This window comes from Protopterus annectens, chromosome 11.part0, assembly GCF_019279795.1.
Source record: "Protopterus annectens isolate FY-2018-M chromosome 11.part0, PAN1.0, whole genome shotgun sequence".
NCBI lineage: Eukaryota > Metazoa > Chordata > Ceratodontiformes > Protopteridae > Protopterus > Protopterus annectens.
In genome coordinates this window covers 42,258,930-42,283,892 of record NC_056745.1, presented here as the reverse complement: position 1 = coordinate 42,283,892, position 24,963 = coordinate 42,258,930, and positions in this window count along the sequence as shown.

The window sequence follows — 24,963 nt, the reverse complement described above, 5'->3', positions numbered from 1 at the left end:
AACCTTTGACTAGATTTGCTGATGACTGCAAGCTGAGTGCAATCACTGAATCTCCAGAAGATGTAGATATCATCCAGGTGGGTCTCATACCGACACACAACTGGTGCGAGAGTCATGGCCTAAAACTGTGCAAAAAATGCATAAGTATACCCTTTGTGAAGATGACCATACCTGCAAATTATAGATTGATAACACCCACATAAGAATAGACTCAGTGGTAAAGGACTTGAGAACTCAGGTTGATAGTTACTTGAACTTTGATCATCATGTGTTCATGGCGGTGAGAAAATTCTTCTACATGGCACAACTTATCAGAACGGGCATGACATCCACATCTAAGGATATCATATTTTTATTATACTCAGCCCTAATTAAATCAATAATTGAGTACAATGCACCCTTCAGCATGTACTTTACCAAGCATTTGCAACAGCTGGAGCGTCCACAGAGGTTTCTTACTTAAAGAATACAGGGTGTATATAACATGTCCTTTGTGGACTGCCTCAAAGTCCTGTCCCTTTAGTCAGACTCGCACAGACTACCGAGGGGCAATCTATGCTTAACTTTCAAGGTGTTGTCTGATGCAGCCCTAATAGATCTGCTACATATTCACAAAATAAAGAGCTCTAGGATTACCCGATCTAAGGATCTAAACCTTATCTGTGACATAAACATGTTGGAGGGACAGGTATGTGTCCCAGAGTTTACTCCTTGTCTGGAACAGACTCCCCATTCATGTGAATAAGAGCTCCTCCTTAAGCCAGTAATCAAGTACAGTGCACCATTTGGCTTGTACTTGGCTGTACACTTTACAGCAGCTGGTGTGACCTCAGAGCTTCCTCACAAAAAAAATACAGGGTATAAACAACATTAGCTATGCCGCTAGACTAAAAGCCCTATCCCTTTACTCTGTTTCCTACTGACTATTAAGGAGTGACCTATGCCTGACCTACAAGACACTCACAAATAGGTTCATAGGTAGGTACTAGGCTATCTGCCCGAAGGCATTTATAAGCCTAGCCAGAATGTGTTGGCTTTCGCCGCCCCCTTAGATTAGTTCCCTGTGCATCTGTCCAGCAGAGCTATTGAAGTGATCCCTTGGGTAAACTTTCTGCTTCCCATCCACTCGTCAAGGTTTCTCTTGAAGAGGGTAAGCGAGGAGCTCTGCCTAATGTAGATTGGGATCTTGTTCCAAAGCATGGGAAGTATCTGGGACAGGAATCTATCCCTTCAGCATGTCCTATTTATTGTTTTGGTGAGGTTTAGATCCCTGGAGCGTACGGCTCAAGGGGATATAGTTTTCTTTAGGTGGAGCATGTCCATCAATTCTGGGTTGGACATGTCCTTGTATGTCAGCCAGAGATCACCTCTGAGTAGGCGGTATGCAACCAAGTACAGCTGGCATTTCTTCAAGTCGAGCTGCATAGGGCATCTACTTGAGGCCAGTGATCCTCTTGGTGAGGTAATTCTGTGGTCTTTCCAGTTGTTGCAGGTGTCGTGTAAGGTACATCCCAAATGGGGCATTGTACTCTATGATGGGTCTGATGAATGATGCGTAGATGGACCCAATGACCTCTTTCGATCTGGATGCAAAACCTTTTGTGATTAGCTGGGCCACATAGAAGGATTTTCTAACCACTTTGGCAATGTGATTATCAAAGGAGAAGTTGCTATTTACTTGGGTCCCCAGATCCCTTATTACATCATCTGTGTTTAGGGGGCTACCACCTATGTGGTAGTTTGTGGGTACTTTGTTTTTTCCAAAGGGGATGACTGTGCACTTTTTGGCATTTAGCTTGAGGCTATGGTTTTGACACCAGGTATCTGTCTCAATGAGACCCTTTTGGAGGATGTCTGTGTCAGCCGGAGAGTCAATTATAGCCCCTAGTTTGCATTCGTCTTTGAACTTGGTCAGCCATAGTCCTCCTGTGCTTGCCTGTACCTCTGAGAAGTATATGCTGAACAGGAGGGGTCCTAGGACTGAGTCCTGTGGAATGCCACTTGTAACCAGTTTAGAGTCAGACTTAGCTCCTGCAACTCTTACTATGTGAATTTTGTCCGTGAGCCAGTTGGCAACCCATCTCGTGACATAGGGGTTTATGTTCAGGCTCGTGAGCTTGTCTATAATACCTGAGTGGGGAATAGTGTCAAAGGCCTTTGCGAGGTCTAGATAGGCTGTCTGGACCACCTTTCCCTTGTCTATAGCCTTTATAACTGTCTTAAAGAAGTCCACCAGATTTAGGAGGCATGATCTGCCCTTAACAAAGCCGAACTGGATAGGGTCCAGTGTTTGGAGGTTCCCAATGTCTCTGTTAATGAGATCCATGATGATGTGCTCCATAGCTTTGCAGACCAAGCTAGTCAGGCTTATAGGGCGATAGTTCCTGGGGTCCGTTGTGGCTCCACCTTTGTGGAGCGGAATAACCGTTGCTGTGCGCCACTCTGTGGGCATGTAGCCTGTGGAGAGGCTGAGTTTAAACAGTGTCTTTAGGTGAAGGGTTAGTTCATCTTTGAGCCCGTGTAGGACGCAGCCTGGGACACTGTCCAGTCCCATTGATGCTGTGTTTTTGACTTTGGAGAGGGCTGTTTTTACCTGAGTGTCTGTGATTTCAGGGGCACTACATTCTTCTGGTATAGTTAGGGGCCCTTTTGAGGGTGAGGGGGGGGGGTGAAGTTTGCACTGAATCTGTCTGCCAGGATGTTGGCTATATCAGTTGGTTCAGTGTATTTTGTGCCATTCTGCACCAACTCCGAGCAGATCTGAGAATTGCCACTTAGATTCTTGACATAGCTAAAGAATGCCTTGGGGTTATCTTTGGAGTCCATGGCAATTTTTCTTTCGAAGCTAGCCTTGGATGATTTTGAGGGAGCGTAGTTTCTTGCCGATACTGATCAGGGATGTCTTTCCTTCTTGGGATTTTACTCTTTTCTGTACTAGTTTCCTCCTTCTATTGTATAGCTTGTTTATGGCAGGGGTCCACCAGACTGGTTTCCTTTTCTTGGAGGAGTGAGTCTTGGTTTTGTTTGGGATAGCACAATCCATGTATTCTTGTAGGTGTCCATAGAGTGCATTAGTAAAGGATTTTGCAACTTGGACAGCATTATCCTTTAGAATGGTGGCTTTGAAACTTCCCAACTCTGCCTTAAGTAACGTGAAGTTTGCTTTTGAAAAGTTTTTCATAGTGGTTTCTTTGACCAGGGGCGGTGGCGGAATGTGGATATCCAGAGTGATTAGTTTATGGTCAGATCTAACCAGTGAGGGGTTGACCTCTGGTGTGGAGCACCCGGTCGCCCATGTTGGTGATGACCAGGTCCAATATGTTGCCACCTCTGGTAGGGGTTTTGACCAGTTGATCCAGGGCGTTTGAGTTTATAAATTCTAGGAAATGTTGGGCAAGGGAGTTTGTACTTGAGTAGTTCTCCCAGTTAATGTTTGGGTAATTGAAATCACCCAATATCAGGGTGTTTGGTAGGACCTTTATGTTTCCAGGGCTCAGCCCTGATGGAGCTGCTACACATCCACAAGTCAAACAGCATGAGGGTCACCCAATCTAGGTATCCAAACTTAGTCAGCAACTCAAAGAAAACATGATGGAGAGACAGATATGTCTCAGAGATGGCATCTTGTTTGGAACACGCTTCCTATTTACATTAAGCAGAGGCCTTCCCTGGCCCTCTTCAAATGTAGATGTTCTTCATCTCACATTGCTGCAGTCCTAACACTTGGGTAGTCCGCTGTCCCAGTCGGCCCGAATACCAAAGTATAAGGCTGACGTCGGTCAAGGCGCATTAGTCTGACGTCAGGACGTCAGGGTACAAATGCGCATGACCGACGTCATATCCTCAGTCTTTTTTGCCGCATGGTCCGATGCAGAAGCAGTATTGCGAGTGCAGGTTGGCGTTCTGAAATTTTCTGAAGTCGGAGTTTCAGACCGAATCAAAGTTGGCTAAGTACCCCGTTGGGGAATATTTTGGTTTTTTCTTGCCTCAGTATTTAACCGGATGTCAGAAAAAGTGAATAACTGTATTTCTTGTGGGAAACAGATACCTCATAGGGATTACCATACCTTGTGTATACCTTGCTTAGGGCCTGAGCATGGCGTTGTTGGCTGTCGCTCTTGTGCTAGATTTAACAAACGCACTATTAAGAGAAGATTAGATTGTGCCAGGTTAGTTTTTGGGAAGCGTTGTAATTATAACATGCCGTCGGATGCTCCGACGCCCGCTTCGTCTAAAAAGCGCAAGGACAAAGCAGCAAAGCCTAGGTTGGAAGAACCGTCTGTCCCGGACGTCGGTTCTTTAGAGGGCTCGGTGGAGCCGGTGGTTCTGCCAGAAGTTCCTTTGGACTCTCAGGGAGAGACTTTACTGTTACAAGATGTGTCCTCTCAGGAGGTAGGCCAGGCTGAAGGGGCTTCTCAGGTAGCTGTTCTCCCCTCCCTACCTAAGGTGGTTAGGCCCTCCCCTTCTGTTTCCAAGGCTTCTTCGAGAGGCAGGCCAGGGTTATCTTCAGTGGGGGTCTCCCCTAGTTCTTCAGGGTCTCTGCCTAAGAAACATATGCTTAAAATGGCAGAAGATTTGATTACTATGATTAGAGGTTCTATGCCCCCTCCTGATAAGAGGCCTAGGGTGGAACCTGAGCTTGAGAGTTTTGAGCAGTGTTCGGAGGCTTCTGAGTCTTCGGCTGAAGACTTGCAGGAGTTCCCTCCTTATTCTGATTCTGATGTAGATGATTCTACTCCTTCGGCTTCTCCTCCTGAGGATTTTTCTTTTTCAGAGACTCTTCATTCCATGAGGGAGCATTTTAAATGGGAAGGTCAAGATTTCTCTGATTCCAGGAAAAGGCTTAGGGAATTTTTGTTTCTACCCCAGCATAGGCCTTTAGCTATACCTCCTGTTCTGGATGTGGTAGAAGATGTTTTTGCAGAGGCTTCCCTGAACCCTGATTCTTTGCCTCCTGCCGCAATTAAACCGGACAGGTATTATAGGGTGCCTGAAGCTCATAAGTATCTTTTTAAGAGTCCTAGGGCAGACCCAGAAACTGTTTCTCAGGGCCCTAAAGGTGTTAAGGCTTCTGTTGTTAAAAATCCTGTTCCTCCTGATAAAGAGGCAATGGCTTTGGATAGATGGGGAAAGAAGGTGTATACTTCTTCCACTTTAGCCATGAGGGCTTTGAATTGCCAGTTTTACATGTTAAAATACCAAAATTATCTCCTTTCACAATTGAAGTCTAAGGTAGATGCTCTGGCGGAAGGTATTGAGTGTAAAGAGTTGCAGGATTTAGTTCATGTTTCTGAACAGGTGGGTAAGCATTCCTTGCAATGTGGTTTTGATGCTGTACAGGCCTCTTTGAGGGTGGCAGCCACTGGTTCTGTTCTTCGCAGGCACGCCTGGCTGAGGGATCAGAATTTAGCTGAGCATGTAAAGACAAGGATTTTAGATGCTCCTTTACAATCTGATGTGTTGTTTGGTTCGCCTGTGGAAGCAGTTTTAAAGAAAATGGAGGACAAGGCTAAGTCTATGCAGACTGTTAAAGATTTTTTGCAGGTTCAGCCTCCGAAGTTTAGTAGAAATTGGCCTACTAAGGGGTGGACATATCCTTCTTATGATTCCCAGTCTAGGGGTAGGTCTAGACGTGGTAGGGGCAGAGCTCAAGGTTCTTTTAGGCCTTGAACAGGGAGTTCACCTGCTCAGTCTTCTGGTGAGGGCAGGGGTCAGTCCTTTTGTAAGCAGACCCAATGACCTGCCTTTTCAGCTGCCAGAGCCTTCTCGTCTGGCAGCACCTTTGGGAGGAAGGCTGGCACTTTTCAAAGAAAATTGGAGTTTAATTACCCAAGACAAATGGGTATTGGATATCATTCACCACGGTTACAGGTTTTATTTCCATACCTTGCCTCCTTTCAAAGGCATGCCAGACATTCCTCCTATACAAAGAAAAGAGGCTCACAAGCAAATTTCTCTGTTACTCCAAATAGGGGCCATTCAGCCGGTTCCTGTGCCAGAAAGGGGCCTAGGATTTTATTCTCGCCTGTTCCTAGTACCAAAAAAGGGGTACACGTGGAGACCAATTTTGGATTTATCTATCCTCAACACTTATCTGGACATTCCCAAGTTCAAAATGTTGACGTTACAACAGCTTTTACCTCTGCTGGGCAAAGATCACTGGATGGTAACTTTAGATCTCAAGGAGGCTTACCTTCATGTGCCTATCAGACTCAGTTGCAGGAAGTATCTGCGTTTTCGAGCTGGGAATTCCCATTATCAGTTCTCTGCATTGCCCTTTGGCTTATCTACTGCGCCCAGAGTATTCACAAAAGTTCTGGCTCCAGTCATAGCTTTCTTCAGGCTAAAAGGAATACAAATCTATCCTTACTTGGACGACTGCCTGATTCTGGCTCAAGAAAAGGACAAGCTTCTTCAGCATTTGGAATATGTGATAGCAGTGCTAAGATGCCTGGGGTATTCTGTGAATGAAATAAAGTCCAGTCTAGTACCCTCTCAAGACATGTGCTTTCTGGGTGTGAGACTGAATACAGCAACCCAGATGGCCTTTTTAACCCCGGACAAACAAAAGAATCTTTCCCTTTACTTCCATCAACTATCTCTTCAGTCCGGGCTGACTGCAAGGACAGTCCTTCAAGCCTTAGGGTTCATGGCATCTTGTATTCTGGTGCTTCCCAATGCCAAACTGCATATGAGGAAGCTGCAATGGTATCTCAAAAATGTATGGACACAGCACTGCCAGGATTTGGACACTGTCATTCAAATAATACCTTGCATTCAAAAGGAATTTTTGTGGTGGGCTCAGGAATGTCACCTAAACAAGGGACTCTCTGTGACCCGGCCAGAGGCGAGTCAGATTCTAATGACAGATGCCTCAGACATAGCTTGGGGAGCTCATCTGAATGGAAAGTGGATACAAGACAAGTGGCCTGCCAGACTACAGCATCTGCATATCAACTTGAAGGAGATGTTAGCAGTCCAGTTTGCATTAATGGCTTTCAAGGAGTTACTTCTTCCAGGGCAGGTGTTGATTCTAACAGACAACACAACTGTCATGTGGTACATCAACAAGCAAGGGGGAACACATTCTTATCCTCTATGCAGGCAAGCAATGATTTTGTGGGAGACTGCGCTCAGCTTGCAACTAAATCTTCAGGCAAGGTTTCTGCCAGGAGCACAGAACTCCTTAGCAGATGTGTTAAGCAGGCAAATCATGGATCCCCACGAGTGGAAACTGGATCTTCATGTATTTCGGAAATTGACAGTGTCATGGGGAACTCCAGACATAGATCTGTTCGCTTCTCCACTAAACCACCAGCTGCCAAAGTTTTGCACAAAGGTTTCATCACACAGCTTGGAAAGTGGATGCTCTTTCTTTCAGTTGGAAAAATCTTCATGTGTATGCCTTTCCACCTCTGCCTCTCCTCCCAAAGGTACTCCTAAAGGTCAGACAAGACAAGCCAAGGATGATTTTAATAGCTCCAGATTGGCCTCGGCAACACTGGTACCCATTACTGAGGAATCTGGTAAGGAAGCCTCCATGGCCTTTACCTTTGATTCCACACCTTTGTCTCAGAGGGACGGTCATCTACTCAATGTCAAGCTTCACTCTCTTCATCTAACAGCCTGGCATATTCTGTTTTGAACCACAGCAGGTCTCAACTTCCTCAACAAGTTTTGAATGTGATTATGGAAGCCAGAAGACCTAGTACACGTAAAGTGTATGCAGAAAAATGGAAGAGATTTTTATTTTGGAGTGCAGCAAAGGATTTGGATGTTTCTGAGCCTAATATGAGTGTGGCTCTTCAATATCTTACTGAGTTATTGGACAAAGGTTTGTCTTTCTCTTCCATTAAGATTCATGCTGCAGCAATTTCAGCTCACTATGATTGTGACCCACCATTGTTTTCTCATCCTTTGTTCAAGCAATTTCTTAGAGGGCAAAGAATATAAGAACCCCACGTAGAGCTCCTACTCCTGCTTGGGACCTCAATTTTGTGTTGGAGAAACTTACTCTACAACCTTTTGAGCCTGCGGCTACTGCTGAATTGAAATACTTGTCATGGAAGACTGCTTTTTTGTTGGCTATTACTTCTGCAAGAAGGGTTTCTGAATTGCAGGCCCTTATGGCGGTTGAGCCTTTTTGATTTTCCATAAGGATAGGGTATCATTACGTACTAATCCTTCTTTTATGCCTAAGGTGGTTTCTAGTGTGGCTTTAAACCAAACTATTCATTTGCCTACTTTTATGCAGATCCCCAAAATAAGGGGAAAAGATTTTGCACACTTTAGATGTACACAGGCAGTTGCGTTATTATTTAAGCAGGACTAGGGATTTTAGGCAGTCTCAGCAGTTGTTTGTTTCTTTTGCTTTGAGTTCTCAGGGCAAACCTGTGTCAAAACAAACTATATCTAAGTGGATTGGGTTTTGCATTGCATTCTGTTATTCCCATCATGGCAAGGAGATTCCAGCTGGGATTAGGCCTCATTCCACTAGGGCTACTGCCACTTCAACAGCATTTCTGAGGGGGGTGGCAACTAAGGATATTTTGGAGGCAGCTACTTGGAGTTCAGTGCATACTTTCTCTAAGCATTACCACCTTCCTCTCTATTCTAAATCTAGGGCTGGTTTTGCCATGGCTATTTTGCAGGGCATGTTGACAGCTCCTGCTTCTTTATGATTTGCCAGCCTCCCTTACCTCTGCTTTGGGATTCTACCCAAGTGTTAGGACTGCAGCAATGTGAGATGAAGAACATAGTACAGTTTTGTACCTACCATAAATGTAGATGTTCGAAGATCCACATTGCTGCAGTCCAATTTACCCTCCCTCCTTCCTCTCTGTGTTTAGGGGTGGTTGTGTGGGTGGGGTTGTACTTTTGTAAATTTGTATATATTGTACATATATTTGGTACAGGAGTGTTTGGTGTTTTTTGGTTTTGGCCTTATCTTTTTAGGGTCTTCTGACATCTGGGGCAAGAAAAGACTGAGGATATGACGTCGGTCATGCGCATTTGTACCCTGACGTCCTGACGTCAGACTAATGCGCCTTGACCGACGTCAGCCTTATACTTTGGTATTCGGGCCGGCTGGGACAGCGGACTACCCAAGTGTTAGGACTGCAGCAATGTGGATCTTCGAACATCTACATTTATGGTAGGTACAAAACTGTACTTTTGGATTAATGGATGGGGAATTGTGAGTTCACACCTGAGGTAGTATCCTATGTCCCTTATGGACAGGGGCAATCTGTAAGATACTTATTGCACAGGTACTAATCTATGCCATCCTCTTGCCCCTAGGGGGCCATATATTTGGTAAAATAGGATTATTTTGGCTAGGCTTTTAAGAGCCCTTAAGCCATTAGCCTAGGAATCTCCTGTGAACATAAGTGTATTCAAATGCAATTTGGACCAGCGGATGGGAAATCACAAATTCATCCTAGCTTGTTACATGTGTCCCTTAGAGACAGGGGCATCTTGTAGATGCCATAGGGCGTAGGCATATACCAAAGACATTTTAGGCATTAAAATAATAGGAAAACTGGGGCATGAGTGACTAGGTTTAAGAAGTGTCTAGGACTGTTAGCCTTGTAATCTCCTATGATCCTGTAATCTTATGACCTGAGTAATAATTTGTATATCCAAGGCAGTGGGTGAGTTAGAGTGACAGAGGGCAGACCAGTACATGGCCTCTAGTACAGAATTTAACTGACCAACCTTACTTTTGGAAAAGGATCTGTGGGCTTCAAAATATAGAGAAAGCACTTGGGGGATTTAAATGAAAATTTGAGCTGTATTGGAAAGTTCATAGATAGGTACTAGGCTATTGGCTCAAGAGCCTACATAAGCCTAGCCAACAAGGTTCTCTGGCTTACGCCACCCAAGAAAGTAAAATGCTTGTCGATCAAATGAACTGTCGACCAAATAAACAGTCGATCATATGAACTGTCGACCAAGTCATATAGACCCATATATATATATATATATATATATATATATATATATATATATGTGTGTGTGTGTGTGTGTGTGTGTGTATATATATATATATATATATACATATATATATATATATGTGTGTGTGTGTGTGTGTGTGTGTGTGTATGTATCTATGTATACAAATGTATGTATGGTTCCCATCCATTTGGTTGAATGTTCGTGATATGTTTGTGATGCTGGCGCAAGCGATTGAATAGTCATATGATTGCAAAATGCCAACATTACTTAGTGAGAGGTCACAGTACAGCAGGGATTGGGAATTTGCCCTTTCTCACTGTGATATGCTTTTGCAGTTTGTATGTGTAAGTAGCATGGGGTATGGAGTGTCTGTAAGCATGTAAAAAGGACTTTGACACAAACTGCCAGATGAAAAATTTTGGCAATGTATTGTGGAATGCATTTTTGACAATGAACACTAGCCTTACCTTCAACCATTATGGGGGCACAATGCTGAGGAAATCTTTTGTGTTGCACAGTTTATAAATAAGGACATAGCATCTTGGTCCAAAGAGGTCATTATCCCACTGTACTCCGCTCTTTTCAGACCAGTCATAGACTACAGTGCTCCCTTTGGTATGTACCTGACCAGGCATATGCATCAACTAGAGTGACCTTGGAGGTTCCTTACAAAAGAATACAAAACATAACAAACCTGCCTTATGCAGAGCTCTTAAAGCCCTTAACCTCTACTCAGTCTCCTATAGATTGCTAAGGGGTGGTCTATGCCTGGCATACAAGGCATCTGCAAACCCCAAGCTTATGAATCTCCTACATATTTGCAAATCTCAAAGAGAACCAGAAATATAAGGTCTAGGGACCGGAATTTTGTCTGTGACTTAAAACGAGCATACTGGAGAGACGTATGTGCCCCAGAGATTGCCTATGGAACAGGCTTCCCATCCATGTGAAGTTGAGTTCACCATTTACCTAGTTTAAGCACAACCTAGACCAGTAGATGGGGAATAGGAAATTTACAATGGGCACGGTAGCCATGCCCCTTATGGACAGAAGTAGCTTATAAATGCCTGGCTCTCAATACCCTGGTCGGATACCGGACATCATCATTTATTTGGGAAAACTTGGCTAGGGTTAGAAAGGCCCCCTGTGTCATTGCCCTAGTAACAATCTATGAATCTATGAGTTTGCTGCCAGAAAAATGTTTTTCATTTTAATTTATTTTATCACTCTTTTCACTTTTGATGTTTCAAATTGATCTGTTGTGTGTGTTTGTCTAAAGGTAGTTCACGCTTGTATTTACGTAGTAATATAATGTATCTTGAGTGTGTGATGATATGTTTCGCTAACATTCATGTTCTTCCCTCAGTTATAAACATTGCAGTATATATATGTATAGTATACTCCCTACTTGTACTTCCATATGTATACTGATTAATCAGCCCAGTGAGCCTCTGATAGAGTTCATGTCCGTAATAGCTCCTTTGATAAAGATGATAAAGGCAGTATTATGCCTAAACCTGGATGATCTCTTTGTCTGTCTTTTTTTATATCTCCAGGTGCATTTGTCTGTCTTTGGTTCGTTTAGTCCTTTCTGAGAGAGCGTTATGCATAATAACTTATAGTTGATCATTGTAACATGTAATGCAAATTATTTTTCTGATGTGCAAAAACTTGCGCTGATTTTTGTAAATTAAAACATGCATAGTATTTTTTTAGTGCTATCATACATGGGAAGTCTTTTACAGTCTGCTTTTACAGATCTTTACCTAACCAATCTTCAGTCCATTATATGCATACAAATAATTTCAGCACAAAATGTACCAAAACTAATAATGTTTTGAAATCTTTATTATTACATTTAAAGCTTCCTTACATTTTCTCAGACTCCCACAGCAGAACAAGGAAGGATCAGATCCTTTTGTTCCCTGTTTTTTACTCTGAAATGAGAAAGTATTAAGAACTGTTGAAGAAATGTCATCTCAGTTATAGAGTCACCTTCTGGTCTTCAGGAGATAACGTCTGCTGTGAATGTGTTTATATTACTAGATCCAGCTGGGGTGGTCATTGATTTTTAGACGGTTATCATCAGAAGAATGAGTTAAGTTGCTTAATGTGTGTGCTGCCTACAGATAAATAATTGTATTTAAAGCCACGCAGTCTTATTTTTATACATTGAATTGTGTAATTTGATGTAAACAGTATGACAATAGTCAAGTTCAAGAAGATAGTAGTAAAATAAGAAAAGCCAATTTCTTAATTTGTGTCCTAAAACTATACTGTCATCAGTTAGTTTCATGAAATCAAGATAACATAAACTGCGCACTTAGGGTAATGCTGTAGCCGTACTTAGTTAAATTTCCTATGTTTGATAATAATAAAGTACATTCAGGATGTCCATTCTCTCTCTCTCTGTATATATATTTATATATGATTTACTATCAAAACCAAGAATGGCACTTCTTCATTTGTTTAATATAACAAAATAAAACCCCGAAAACGAAAATGTTTTTACATCTATATATCGAATTTCCTTTCTCTGATGTCTGCATTCAGTGTTATTCGAAATAGCAGAAGATGACATTAGACACCCAGGCTACTCAGTTTAACATGCTATGAAAATTTTACTTCTACAGCACAAGTTTTTACTGTTTTGCAGTGGGGGGGGTTGCCCCCCTGCACCCCCCACACCCGCTGCAAATTATATACAGCAACTCTGAGCTCGCACTACAATGAGGAAACGGGTACGTTCCCTGATCCTCACTGTACTGCAGTCTCCATTCTCATTGCCAAACCCATAATAACGAATCGCACTTCAGTTTCATTATTATGGGTTCGGAGTATTTCGGTATTCGGCATTGTGCAACTTTGAAACTGGACTTTCCTTGAACTGACATTTGATCAACTACATTTCCATTTCAATCTTGTGATAGTAAACATATATAAATATATATATATATAAATATGCATATGCACGGTTCAAGATTTGAAAGAAAAATTTGCTGACAGTACACTCACTAACATCAAAAAACATTATCAAAAGATAGTCAGCTGCAGAAAAAGTTGATCTAAACACAAAACACATAAAAAAAACTTTTTTGTTGATGTGAATATATATATATATATATATATATATATATATATATATATATATATATACACACACACACACACATACATATTAACTAGGATATTCCACAATACTGTAGAAAACGGAAACTCCCTAAAGTCTATTTTGCACTACTTTAACACTAAGTCCAATCCCACAAAATTAATTCTTTGATGAATTGGCCAAATCAATCACAAAATTCACAATTCGGAGCAAAAAGCATTTGACGATTTGAGGGGAAACTATGTATATGAATATATATCTCTAGTTTCTCTCTCGCCGTCTGTCTCTCTTCATATATATATATATATATATATATATATATATATATATATATTTAACTATACATATATATATATGTGTGTGTGTGTGCGTCTATATATGTGCGTGTGTGTATATATATATATATATATATATATATATATATATATATATATATATATATATATATATAATATATGCAGACAACAGACGCACAATTTCTAGTTCTCAATTCAGTGCTAACAAATGGAGAACTGGTTAAAGTTAGTGGAATACATTCAGGAATCCATGTTGTCAGTACTTTGAACAGTGTTTATATGTAAACAGGAATTCAGAATGGAACAGTGGTATTTCTTTCAAACCATTTTTCATGCAGAGCTTTATGTAGTGTGTATTGAATTTTTTTTTTACAGACCGTCAGCAGTAATTACTTTTATTTTCGAAGTAGAACTTTGTATAATATCTAGAGTGCCCAAGAAGGGCTGTGTTGAGTCTGTCATGGTGGTGCTCAGAATACCGAGCATCAGGAGTACATTAGAATTTGGTATCTAAGAAGTAAACAAATAGAGTAGTCATTTCAATTGGAATGGTGAGACCCATGTTTTTAAAATCACGTGTGTGCAACGTCTGTTTAATAAGAGCCTCTTGCAGATTGCTGTGACTGTCTCAGGAACACTTCGCTGTGTTTCGCAATGCTGTGCATGACTAGTGCAAGCCTGAAACGCAATGAAAATGTGACTTAAGCTTTGTTACAGTTGTACTGTCTAGCAAGGCTCCCTGTCACAAGTGGGAGAACTGTAATTACGCCTTGCAACTCTGAAAAATAAAGTGCATATCCTACACGCACTACTTACTCTGGAAAATGGAACACAGAAGGTCTTTGACTAATGAAGTTCGCAAGTCATAATCGAAACTCCTAACAATGTGGGCATCCTACAAAAGGGCCTCACTGAGACAGATGCCTGGTGTCAAAGTCATGGCATGAAGCTCAATGCCAAAAAGTGCATTGCCATCCCCTTTGGTAAAAACTCTGTACCCATGAACTACCACATAGGTGGTAGCCTACTTAACACCAAAAGTGTGATGAGACCTTGGGACACAGGTGGACAGTAGTCTCTCCTTTGATAATCACATTGCCACAGTGGTCAGGAAATCCTTCTATGTGGCACACCTCATCACAAAAGGTTTTTCATCCAGGAAAAAAGAGGTCATTATTCCCCTCCACTCATCACTCATTAGACCCATTATAGAGTACAATGCCCCTTTTGGTATATACCTCACAAGACATCTACAACAACTGGAAAGGCCACAGAAATACCTCACAAAGAGGATTACTGGCCTCAAACAGATATCCTACACAGACCATCTAAAAAAACTCCAGCTTTACTCTGTCGCATATCGCCTACTCAGAGGTGATCTCTGCCTAACATACAAAGCTATGTCAAACCCAGAGCTGTTGGACATGCTTCACTTAAGGAAATCCCAATCCTTCTGAGCTTCACGCTTTAGGGACCTAAACCTTATCACCACAATAAACAGAACATGCTGGAGGGATAGATTCCTGTACCAGAGACTTCCCATACTCTGGAACAGACTACCTAGCTATGTCAAACAGAGCTCCTCATTAGCGCTCTTAAAGAAGAATCTTGATGATTGGATGGGAAATAGGAAATTCACCCCGGGGATCACTTCTGTGGCTCTGCTCGACAGGGGCACAGCAAAATCATTTTCTTGGGTGGCGAAAGCCAGGGTACCTTTTTGGCTTGGCTTATATAGGCCCTAGGGCCAATAGCCTCGTACCTACCTATGAACCTATAAAATGCAGCTGTATGCATTGTCAGAGACCTGGTTCAAGACCAGTGATCACACCCAGTCAGTGGAGGGTTTCAATGCCTATCACTCATACAGGCCCACCACATAATAAGTAGGTTCTTAAAGTGAATGTGTCTTTCTCTTATTAAAAAAAATCCCTCCTTCAGACTCATTTGATAAGATAATGATTTAGAACTTCTCCATGTCCAATTTACAATAAGCAAAGCTCTTAATGACATCATAGTTAACAGCAAGACTCCCTGTATGAGCCCCCATGGCACATACCTACTAACTAACCAGTGTGGAGTCCCTATGTTTTAAGCTAAACATCATTCTCCTAGGAGACTTCAGTTATCCCAACATCAACTGACAGAATTATGTATTTTTAAACATTTATGTCCAGAGATTTCTAGACTTCATAAATACAAACTCTCTGGACCAGTTAGTCCACATCTCAAACAGGGGAGAGAAAATTCTGGACTTGGTCTGTATTAATATGGGACTGTTCTGCTCCCCTCCTATTTTAAACTCCTACCTGGACAGATCGAGCCATAAGTTAGTCACGTTCACCTTAAGACTGAATCCAGGAGCATCTTTCATACCTCATTATTCAGAGGCTATGCAAAGGCTGAGCTACTAAAACCGAGTGATGAGCTGTATAAATTCAAAAGCCCCTTCCACCTCAATGATCCCACTACTAATGTGGAATCCTTTACTTACAAGTTCTGTGCACACTGCACATGTAAATAGTTGCATAGATTCATTTCTCTTCCTCAGAAAAAAAATCCATTGCAAAATTTAAAAAATAAATGTCTGTGGTGGAACTCTAATATAAACAGGGTCTGTAATAAAAGAAAAAAAAAACGTATTGCATGCAAAATAAAACAAACTATGAAGAAAAGCTTTTGCTCAACTAAACTAGGAACTCTAAATCCTGATCATATCAATCAAAGCCAAATATGAGGTAAAAATAGCCACCCCAGTGAAAGATAACCACAAAGCCTTCACAACGTTATTAGAACTCTCATAAACAATGCCCAGCACTGCTCAGAGCTAATAATAAATTATATGACATACTAAGATCCAGAGGACATAACCAATCTACTAGTGGACAGATTTAGTGCTAACTTCACCCCCTCTGCCCTGTGATATTCAGAAATCAAATAGCCACATCACCCCCTCCTTAAATTTTCCAAGTATACATTCTCAAGGCAATATCCAAGGCCCAGAGTACTGTGTCCATGGGCCAGATAACATAACAGACTGCCTACTGGCTAGAATGAAACATGAATTGTGAATCGTCTCAACCTCTGCAAAGGCTGTTCAACATTAGATGTAAAACTAAAATTGTGCCAGATGAATGGAAAACAGCAACAGTCAGTCATTCTCTTACACAAAACTGAGCATGCAACGGATCCGTGTAATTATAGACCATATATATACCTGACTAGCCTCATCTGTAAGGCTGTGGAAAGGATCACTGTAAAACTAATAAACAGGGATATAGGAGACCTACAGATTCTCAATCCAACCCAGTTTGGATTCATCAAGAGCAGGTCCTGCTTACTTAACCTGGATGACTTCTTTGAAAAAGTCACAAGGGCAGTGGACAAGTGCAAATCAGTGCATACTGCCTATCTGGACACCAGGCCGCACTCGGGAATCCCATATAAACTCCCCCAGCAACATGTTAACCCCAGTGAAGCTCACTCGATAGCAACTTGGCTCACAAATAGAACATGAGAAGTATGAGTGTGTGTCTACCTCCCTCAGAAGGCCTGTTATTAATAGTAACCTAACTTCTGAAAAGATCACACACTAAAGGAGACTCTCTTTTGAAGAAGAAGAACCAAGAGCCACTGTATAGGAGAATCTTTTGCAGCATTTTGAAAAATACAAATCTGTTAAGGTCTATGTTAAGCTCGGAGCTTGACCTGCTGGTTCAGTTAGCTTAAAGCTCTTTGGGGACACATCTAAATTGGTTTGGTGGTGTCAGTACACGATGCACACAAGGGAGAGCCTTGAGGTACTGCTCTGATCATAGGAGCTTCCAGAAGCTAGGACAAAAAAAAAATTGCCAAATGCATAGACTGAAACTAAATGCCAAGAAATGTATAATTATATTCTTCTGCAAGCATGAGTCCCTTTGTAACTGCTCCATTGACAACAAAGCCTTAAACCTGATCATGTATTAGAGACCTGGGAAATTATGTTGACCATGACCAATCCTTTGAATTCCACATGTCCACTGCTGTAACGAAGGGTGACCATGACCAGTTGTTTGAACACCACATGTCGACTACTGTAAGGAAGGGTGACCATGACAAGTCCTTTGAACACCACATGTCCACTGCTGTATGGAAGGGTGACCAGGACTAGTCCTTTGAGCAGCACATGCCCACTACTGTAAGGAAGGCTGACCATGACCAGTCCTTTGAACAACACATGTCCACTACTGTAAGGAAGGGCGACCATGAGCAGTCCTTTGAACACATGTCCACTACTGTAAGGAAGGGTGACCATGAGCAGTCCTTTGAACACCACATGTCTGCTGCTGTAAGGAAGGGTGACCATGACCAGTCCTTTGAACACCACATGTCCACTGCTGTAAGGAAGGGTGACCATGACCAGTCCTTTGAACACTGCATGTCCGCTGCTGTAAGGAAGGGTGACCATGACCAGTCCTTTGAATGCTACATGTCCACTACTGTAAGGAAGTGTGACCTTGACCAGTCGTTTGACCACCGCATGTCCATTACTGTAAGGAAGGGTGACCATGACCAGTCGTTTGAACACCCGCATGTCCACTACTGTAAGGAAGAGTGACCATGACCAGTCCTTTGAACACCGCATGTCCACTACTGTAAGGAGGGGTGACCATGACCAGTCCTTTGAACACCAAATATCCACTACTGTAAGGAAGGGTGACCATGACCAGTCCTTTGAACACATGTCCACTGCTGTAAGGAAGGGTATGGTGACATGGTGAGCAGCTATCAGGACTTTACGTAGCAATCATTAGGTGGGTCACTAAATTTAATGCCCTTTCTTAATGTAACCATTCAAACACTTGCCACAGCTGGATTGACAGCAACACTTTCTCACTAAAACAATTGAGGACCTAAATCGTAAAATCTAGCCAAAAGTTCTCAGTGCCTTGTCTCTCTATCGTTATCATACAGGCTGCTGAGAGGTGATCTCTCTTTCATGTATAGAACTTTAACAGACCGTGTTCAGTCAGACTTAGTACACATTCACAAGTCCAAAAGAATCAGAAACACCTGCTCATGGGACCTCAGTCTCTTTTCCAAGATTAGGGGAACATGCTGGATGGATAGAGATGTATTGCAGAGAGTACCACTTCTGCGGAACTCCTTCCGCTCCACATAAAACAAAGTACTTTTCTTTACTTTTTTGAAAGGTAACTTGGGAGTATGGATGAGTAATTGCAAATTCACTTCTGGTTTAGCACCATTGACCTCACAGACAGAAGATACATGTAAGTATCCAAAGTATACTTGAAGATTAATTTTGCAAAATATAAGGGCTAATTACTACCATTGGACTGCAGTGCTGGTCTTCTGAAGATCCTCACAGATCACTAACCTAGTAAGTACCTTAGAACCTATGGACCTATATGTTGAAACTCTTTGTAAAATCTTTAAAGCAGTTTTGCAGGGGGTTAACTCCTCACAGGGATGACTTTGTCTCCCACATCTTTTACTAATATATGCAAGCTTTGGCATCACTTTATTTTGGAGCAGGGTTAAAAATGCATGGTACAACAACATTTGATTTAGTGTCTATCCATCATAATTGCACTTAGAGTTTTGCTGTGCTGCAGATAACAGTTATGCTTTTTGGAATCTCAGCAGCATCCATCAGATATGAAGAGATGTGGTACAGTATCCTAGGACATCACATACCTATTATATCAGGCAGGATAGCAAGTGTATGTTTTGCAACCCTGATAAAGGTGGATTGGTCAATCTATAGCAAATGAGCGGCAACAAAATGGGATAGTAAAATGACATTACTATAGATTTTAAATGTCACCAATCAGCACCTGAAGCTAAAGATAAGCATGAAAGAACAGTAAGCCATTTATTGATTAAAACATCAAGGCCAAGAATAGACCATTTGTGGCCAACGCCTTCATCAGTCTGTATGGAATTCTGTTTTTTTTTTTTTTTTTTTTTTTCGATTTTATGGACTTTTGTGCAATTGTTGTTAGTCCATTGCTGATTGCTGTAAGTTTTCTCATCCTGACATTCATTACTATTGATTATCCTCTGCCCTATAAATGGGAGGTGAGCAAGCAAAATACCTCATTAGTTCAATGCCCCCTGTAATTTTTTTGCTAATCTTCAGTACATCAAAAATAAAAGAATTTACTGTCACTTTGATACTCTGTCGATATGAGTGGTATAAATCTGTGATCGTCACAGATTTAATAAATGCCACAATTACTGCATATAGCATACTGTGAAAATCACCTCCTACTATGGAGGTTTAACTGGTTATACAGCAAGATTTTATTCAAGTGCTGCATAACAGCAGGCAGATAATAAAAATAATGAAGTTGGGGTAACAAGGCAAAGGACAGGGTGAAATTCGTTATACACACGGTGTAATCACGTTATTCACCTCCTAGCAAAATAGGTAGTATACCTACTTAGTCGTTTAAATGTGCTGATCTACTGATTGCTGAAAGCAAGTGGCCATTAATGATTAAAATATTCATCTAGATGAAGGAATACCCAGTAAACTTATCAACTGGACACAATAAAAATAGCCTCCCAAGCTAAGGACAACCATAAAGCTTTCTCTATCTAGCTACACAACCACCAAAGCAGAAAGAAAGGGAAAAACAACCAAATACAGATCTAAAATTTTATTGCACTTTAGCACCTTGGCCAAATAGCCTTCAAGAAGTAACATTCACAATAATCACTTCCCCTATATATATATATATATATATATATATATATATATATATATATATATACACACACACACACACACACACACAGCTTTGCTCTACAACAAAACAATTAAGCAATTAAGAAAACACAATAACAGAATAAATAGCTAACTAAAGCAAATATTTCCATTTAAGTTCATGGTTCAATCCCCCTGGTAAACAAGTAATATATTTTAAAATAAATAATGCTTCTTTACATAACAATATATTTTTTATCAACATAGCATCACCATTTCTAACAAAAACTTTTTCTAAAATTGTACCCTCTGTTAGTGAAGAATCACTACCATGTTTATCCATAAAATGGATAGCTATAGAACTTTCTGTTCTCTGTTTTTTAATGTCCCTGATTAGCTTTCTCTATGTCTGCAACCTTAAAGCCACACTCACCAATGTGCTGAACTAATAATGAATGGAACCACCTATAAAGAGTTGGAGGATATATCAAATTTACTGGTTGATACATTTAGCTCCAGTTTTATCCCCCTGTCACTACTAGTCACCCCTCCTTAGGTATGCCCCCCAACATTTCTTTACTAATGATCGCTGGGGAACAGGTCCTCACTGCACTATCTCAGGCCACGAACACTGCTTCAATGGACTCCGGTAATATCATAGGATGTCTTTTGAAAAGCATGAAACGTGACCTTTCATGCCTACTGGAATCCCTGTTTAACCATAGCCTCCAGACAGGGTTCATGCCAAATGAATGGAGGAAAGCAACCGTTATCCCTTTATATAAGTGGGCGGCTTTCCACAGACCCAGGTTACTACAAACACATATGTCTGACTAGTCTTACATGCAAGGCCTTGGAAAAAATTATCATGGATCTTATAAACAGTGACATAGGATACCTACAGACATTGGAACCTACCCATTTCAATTTTGTCAAAGGTAGGCCATACCTGCCTAACATGGTGGACTTCTTAGAGAAGGTCAGTAAAGCTATGGACAAGGGTAAAACAGTATACACTGCCTACCTTGACCTGGCCAAGACATTTGACACAATGCATCACTTAGGCATTGTAGATAAACTTGCCAAATTAGGCGTAAACCCATATGTCACCCGACGGATAACTAGTTAGCTTACGGACAGGATTCAAGAAAGTAGGATAGGAGAATCGACTTCCACAAAGAGGCCAGTCACTAATGGAGTCCCACAGGGATCCGTACTGGGGCCTCTTCTTTTTGGCATCTACTTCTCTGAAGTCAAGGCAAATGTCAAGCGTCTATGGTTGACAAAGTATGCAGACAGCTGCAAACAAGGTGTAGTCATTGAATCCCCTAAAGACATGGACACCCATTCTAGAGGGTGTGACACAGACAGACAACTAGTGTCAGAACCATGGACTTAAACTCATTGCAAAAAAAAAAATGCATATTAAAACACTTTGGGAAGATGTCAACCCCTGGAAGTTGCAACACTTGATAATACATCACTAAAAGTAGAATCAGTGGTCAGGGATCTGGAAATGCATTTTGACAGTAACCTGAACTTTGACCACAGTGTGTCTACTGCGGTGAGAAAATCATTCTGTGTGCACAGCTTATAAGTAAGAACATGGCATCCAGGTTGATGGAGAGTGGGATCCAGCACTAGGCACCCTAGGCAGTTGCCTAGGGCCTGCTGGATAGGTGCTGCCGAAACAATTAATTTTTAATTAAACAGTTAAAATTGCATCTGTGCATTTGCTTTAGTACAGCGCACACACAGATTTAAATGTTGGAACTTCCTGCTACTGCTTTCTTGTGGGATTTAAAAACTACTGTCATTAATGGAGAATTTGAAACTGCTGACTTCTCAACACGAGTGCTAGACCAGACAAAAGAGATGGTTCTTTTGTGCGTGCATGTGTGTGTGTGTGTGTGTGTGTGTGTGTGTGTGTGTGTGTGTGCGCGCTTGTGTGTGTGAAATACCCTAGTTGGGGATAGCAGGTTAGTTAATTAAGTTTCTCAGGCTCAAACCCTGTACCTTTGTTGCAGGAGTCAAGAGCCTTAATCTTGTACATTAACTAACAGACCACTTACTTAGTCATCAGGCATACATTTTCAAGGAATATGAGCTTCAAAGATTACTGTTGCTCATGCTAAGTCTGTTTTGAATGTGCAACTGTTTTGTTTAGTAAATGGCCATCAGTGTTTTTGCTTTAAAATTGGAAAGCAGTGTTAGTAGCACAAAAGGTAAAATACTTGCATTTGATGCAGAAGGCTGTGGGTTCTACTCCCACACCATCTAGCTGGATTGTTGAAATTGTGGTGCACTTTAAGGGGGAGACGTTTTGCACTCCTGAGTGTGTTGTCCTTTTGATGAGATGTTACAAAAATGCCCCATCTGCCTGCGTTAATGGTAAGTGGTGTGAGATCTTTTACATCCACCTGAGCTATAGAAAAGAGTAGGGCAAGTTTCACAATGCCCTGTCCAAATTGCTCCCAGTAGTATAAATACCACTGAGGGTCTCCCCTGAAAAGATGGGTTCCTATTACCTGATCGAACGTTTAGGTTAGCGAATACCTAAACATCGAACTGGTAATAGCGAAAGCAAAAAAAACACGAATGGCCAATTTAATACAGGGAAAGAATTCCTTTGGCCGTTATGCAGATTTTGCCCCTTTCCCCACTGTAGTGCGATCTCAGAGTTGGTAGATTTAGTTGGGGGAGGAGGGCTGTTTTAAATTTTATTTTTTTTTAGGCCGAGGGAATTCATTCCCTACGTTAAATTGGCCATTCACTGTTTGTTTTAATTTTTCTATATTACCAGGTTGACGTTTAGGTATTCGCTAACCTAAGCGTTCGATCAGGTCATATAGACCCGAAAAGACTACTAGCCTAGTGGGACTAACCTGGTTAGCAAAGGATATTTATATCTCTGCCTTCATTTCAAAGAAATTCATTTTAAAGAAGGAAATATTATGCATGCTGGCAGTTTTGAGCCTTATTTATGCTACTTCGGGGGGATGACAAGTTATGGAACATCAGAATGGCTGTGGGGTGGTGCTGGTCCATTTCCCTGCCTAGGGCTTCAGTTGACCATAATAAGGAGGTCATTGTTCCACTGTACTTGCCTCATGTTCATCATATTGATCACTGCTGCAGTAGCCTTAGCTATATATGCTATATCCTGCTTAGGATATAACAGCTGGCCATCTTCCAAAGCTTCAGGCAATCTTTTTGACCCCAAACTGTTTGATAGCTCAAGCTGAGCTGACTAAAAGAGAAGTTTAGGTGCCAAGCCCTCCAGAGCTTTACTGCCACTGAAGAGTACATTCCTCTGAGGCTTTTGAGGATTGATGGTCAGTTTGTGCTTTCCTTTGCTGGGCAGATAAGTTCCCTTTGTGGAAAAACTTCTATTTTCTTAATTTTGTGAAAGTATGAGGAATGCTTTATCTGCAGTTTCTTCTTGTAAGGAAAAATCTGCTTTAACTAACTTAGTTTCTTGTATTGCATAGGTCACTCATTATTTACAGTGTCTGTATGACTCTGTTGATGCTTCTTCCAGGGCTATGGCCACTGGTACTGTTTTGAGGAGCTTTGCATGGTTGCAATCTGAGAACCTCCCAGATGATGTTAAAAATGGGATTTTAAACTCCTCCTTGGATAGAGATTTAGTGTTTGGCCTCTGCTGCAGAGGCGATGACGGGGACAAGCTAATCCAGGGAATCACTTAAGATTTTTCAATCCTCCTTTTCCAAATTTCCTAATGGTTTTCTGTCTCATCCACTTGTGGCAAAAAGCAGAATAAACAGTATCAATGAAATACAGATAAACAGACATTTAAGAAGTAATGGTGAGGAGGTTCCAAAATGGAAGCCTCAAACTTCCCAGAACCAAGGACAGTCCACCATGTCTGAATGACTATTCAAGAGACCTTGTGAACCCCTCCACCCTGACCATTTGTTTTCTTCCAGAAAGTCTAAATCCATTAAATAGCTTCAGACAAATAGGCTCTGAAATTCATTCATCAGTGCTCAACCTCCATATCAGACTGTTTTACTGCCACCTATTTTTTATCACATGCTCTCCCAAGGAGTAATAGAACCAGTTACTTCCTCCCAGGAGGGGAAGGGGTTTTTATTCAAGGATGTTTGGCAAAGAAAGAGAATGCTTAGAGACCAGTTCTGGATCTTTCTTTCGTAAACCTATTTGTGATATTGCCAGATTCAAAATGATGTCACTTTACAAACTGTTGCCTCTTCTTCCTCGTTCAAGTTTCCAGGAAATACTAGACTTAAGTAATGCTCATCATCACATTCTTATTCATCCAGACTTCAGACATTTCTTAAGGTTGTGTGTGCCTGGATCACATTATCAATTTTCTGTGTTACCCTTTGGAGTATCCACTGCACCAAGAGTGTTCACAAAGTGTCTAGCTCCAGTTATACCTTATTTCAGACTACAAGGTATCCACATTTTTCCATAATTAGATGACTTATCTTTGCAAAGTTTTTGTAAAAGTATCAGGAATCTGACTCAGGTGAGAGATCTCTTAAACAAACTGGGATTGCAAGAGAACATTCAAACGTCTTTCTTGACTCCCTGACACAGACACACCAGTTCAAAGAGCTTTTCTTTCAAAAGAAAAATAGGTCTTTATTTAGCTCTATTTCAAAGAGTTTCCACTCAGATTTTGGTCACTGCGAGGGAATACCTCAGCATTTTGGGTATCATGGCATCTGTGATTCTCATGATATGCCTTGTAAGACTCTGCATGAGAAAGATACAGTGGTATCTGAAATCCCACGTCTGATGGATTTAGGATAGCTTCTATGAAATCAGTACAACAATCCAAGTAAAAAAGAGAGCAAATCCCACACAGTGGAAAACTTTAACAATATATGCAGTTA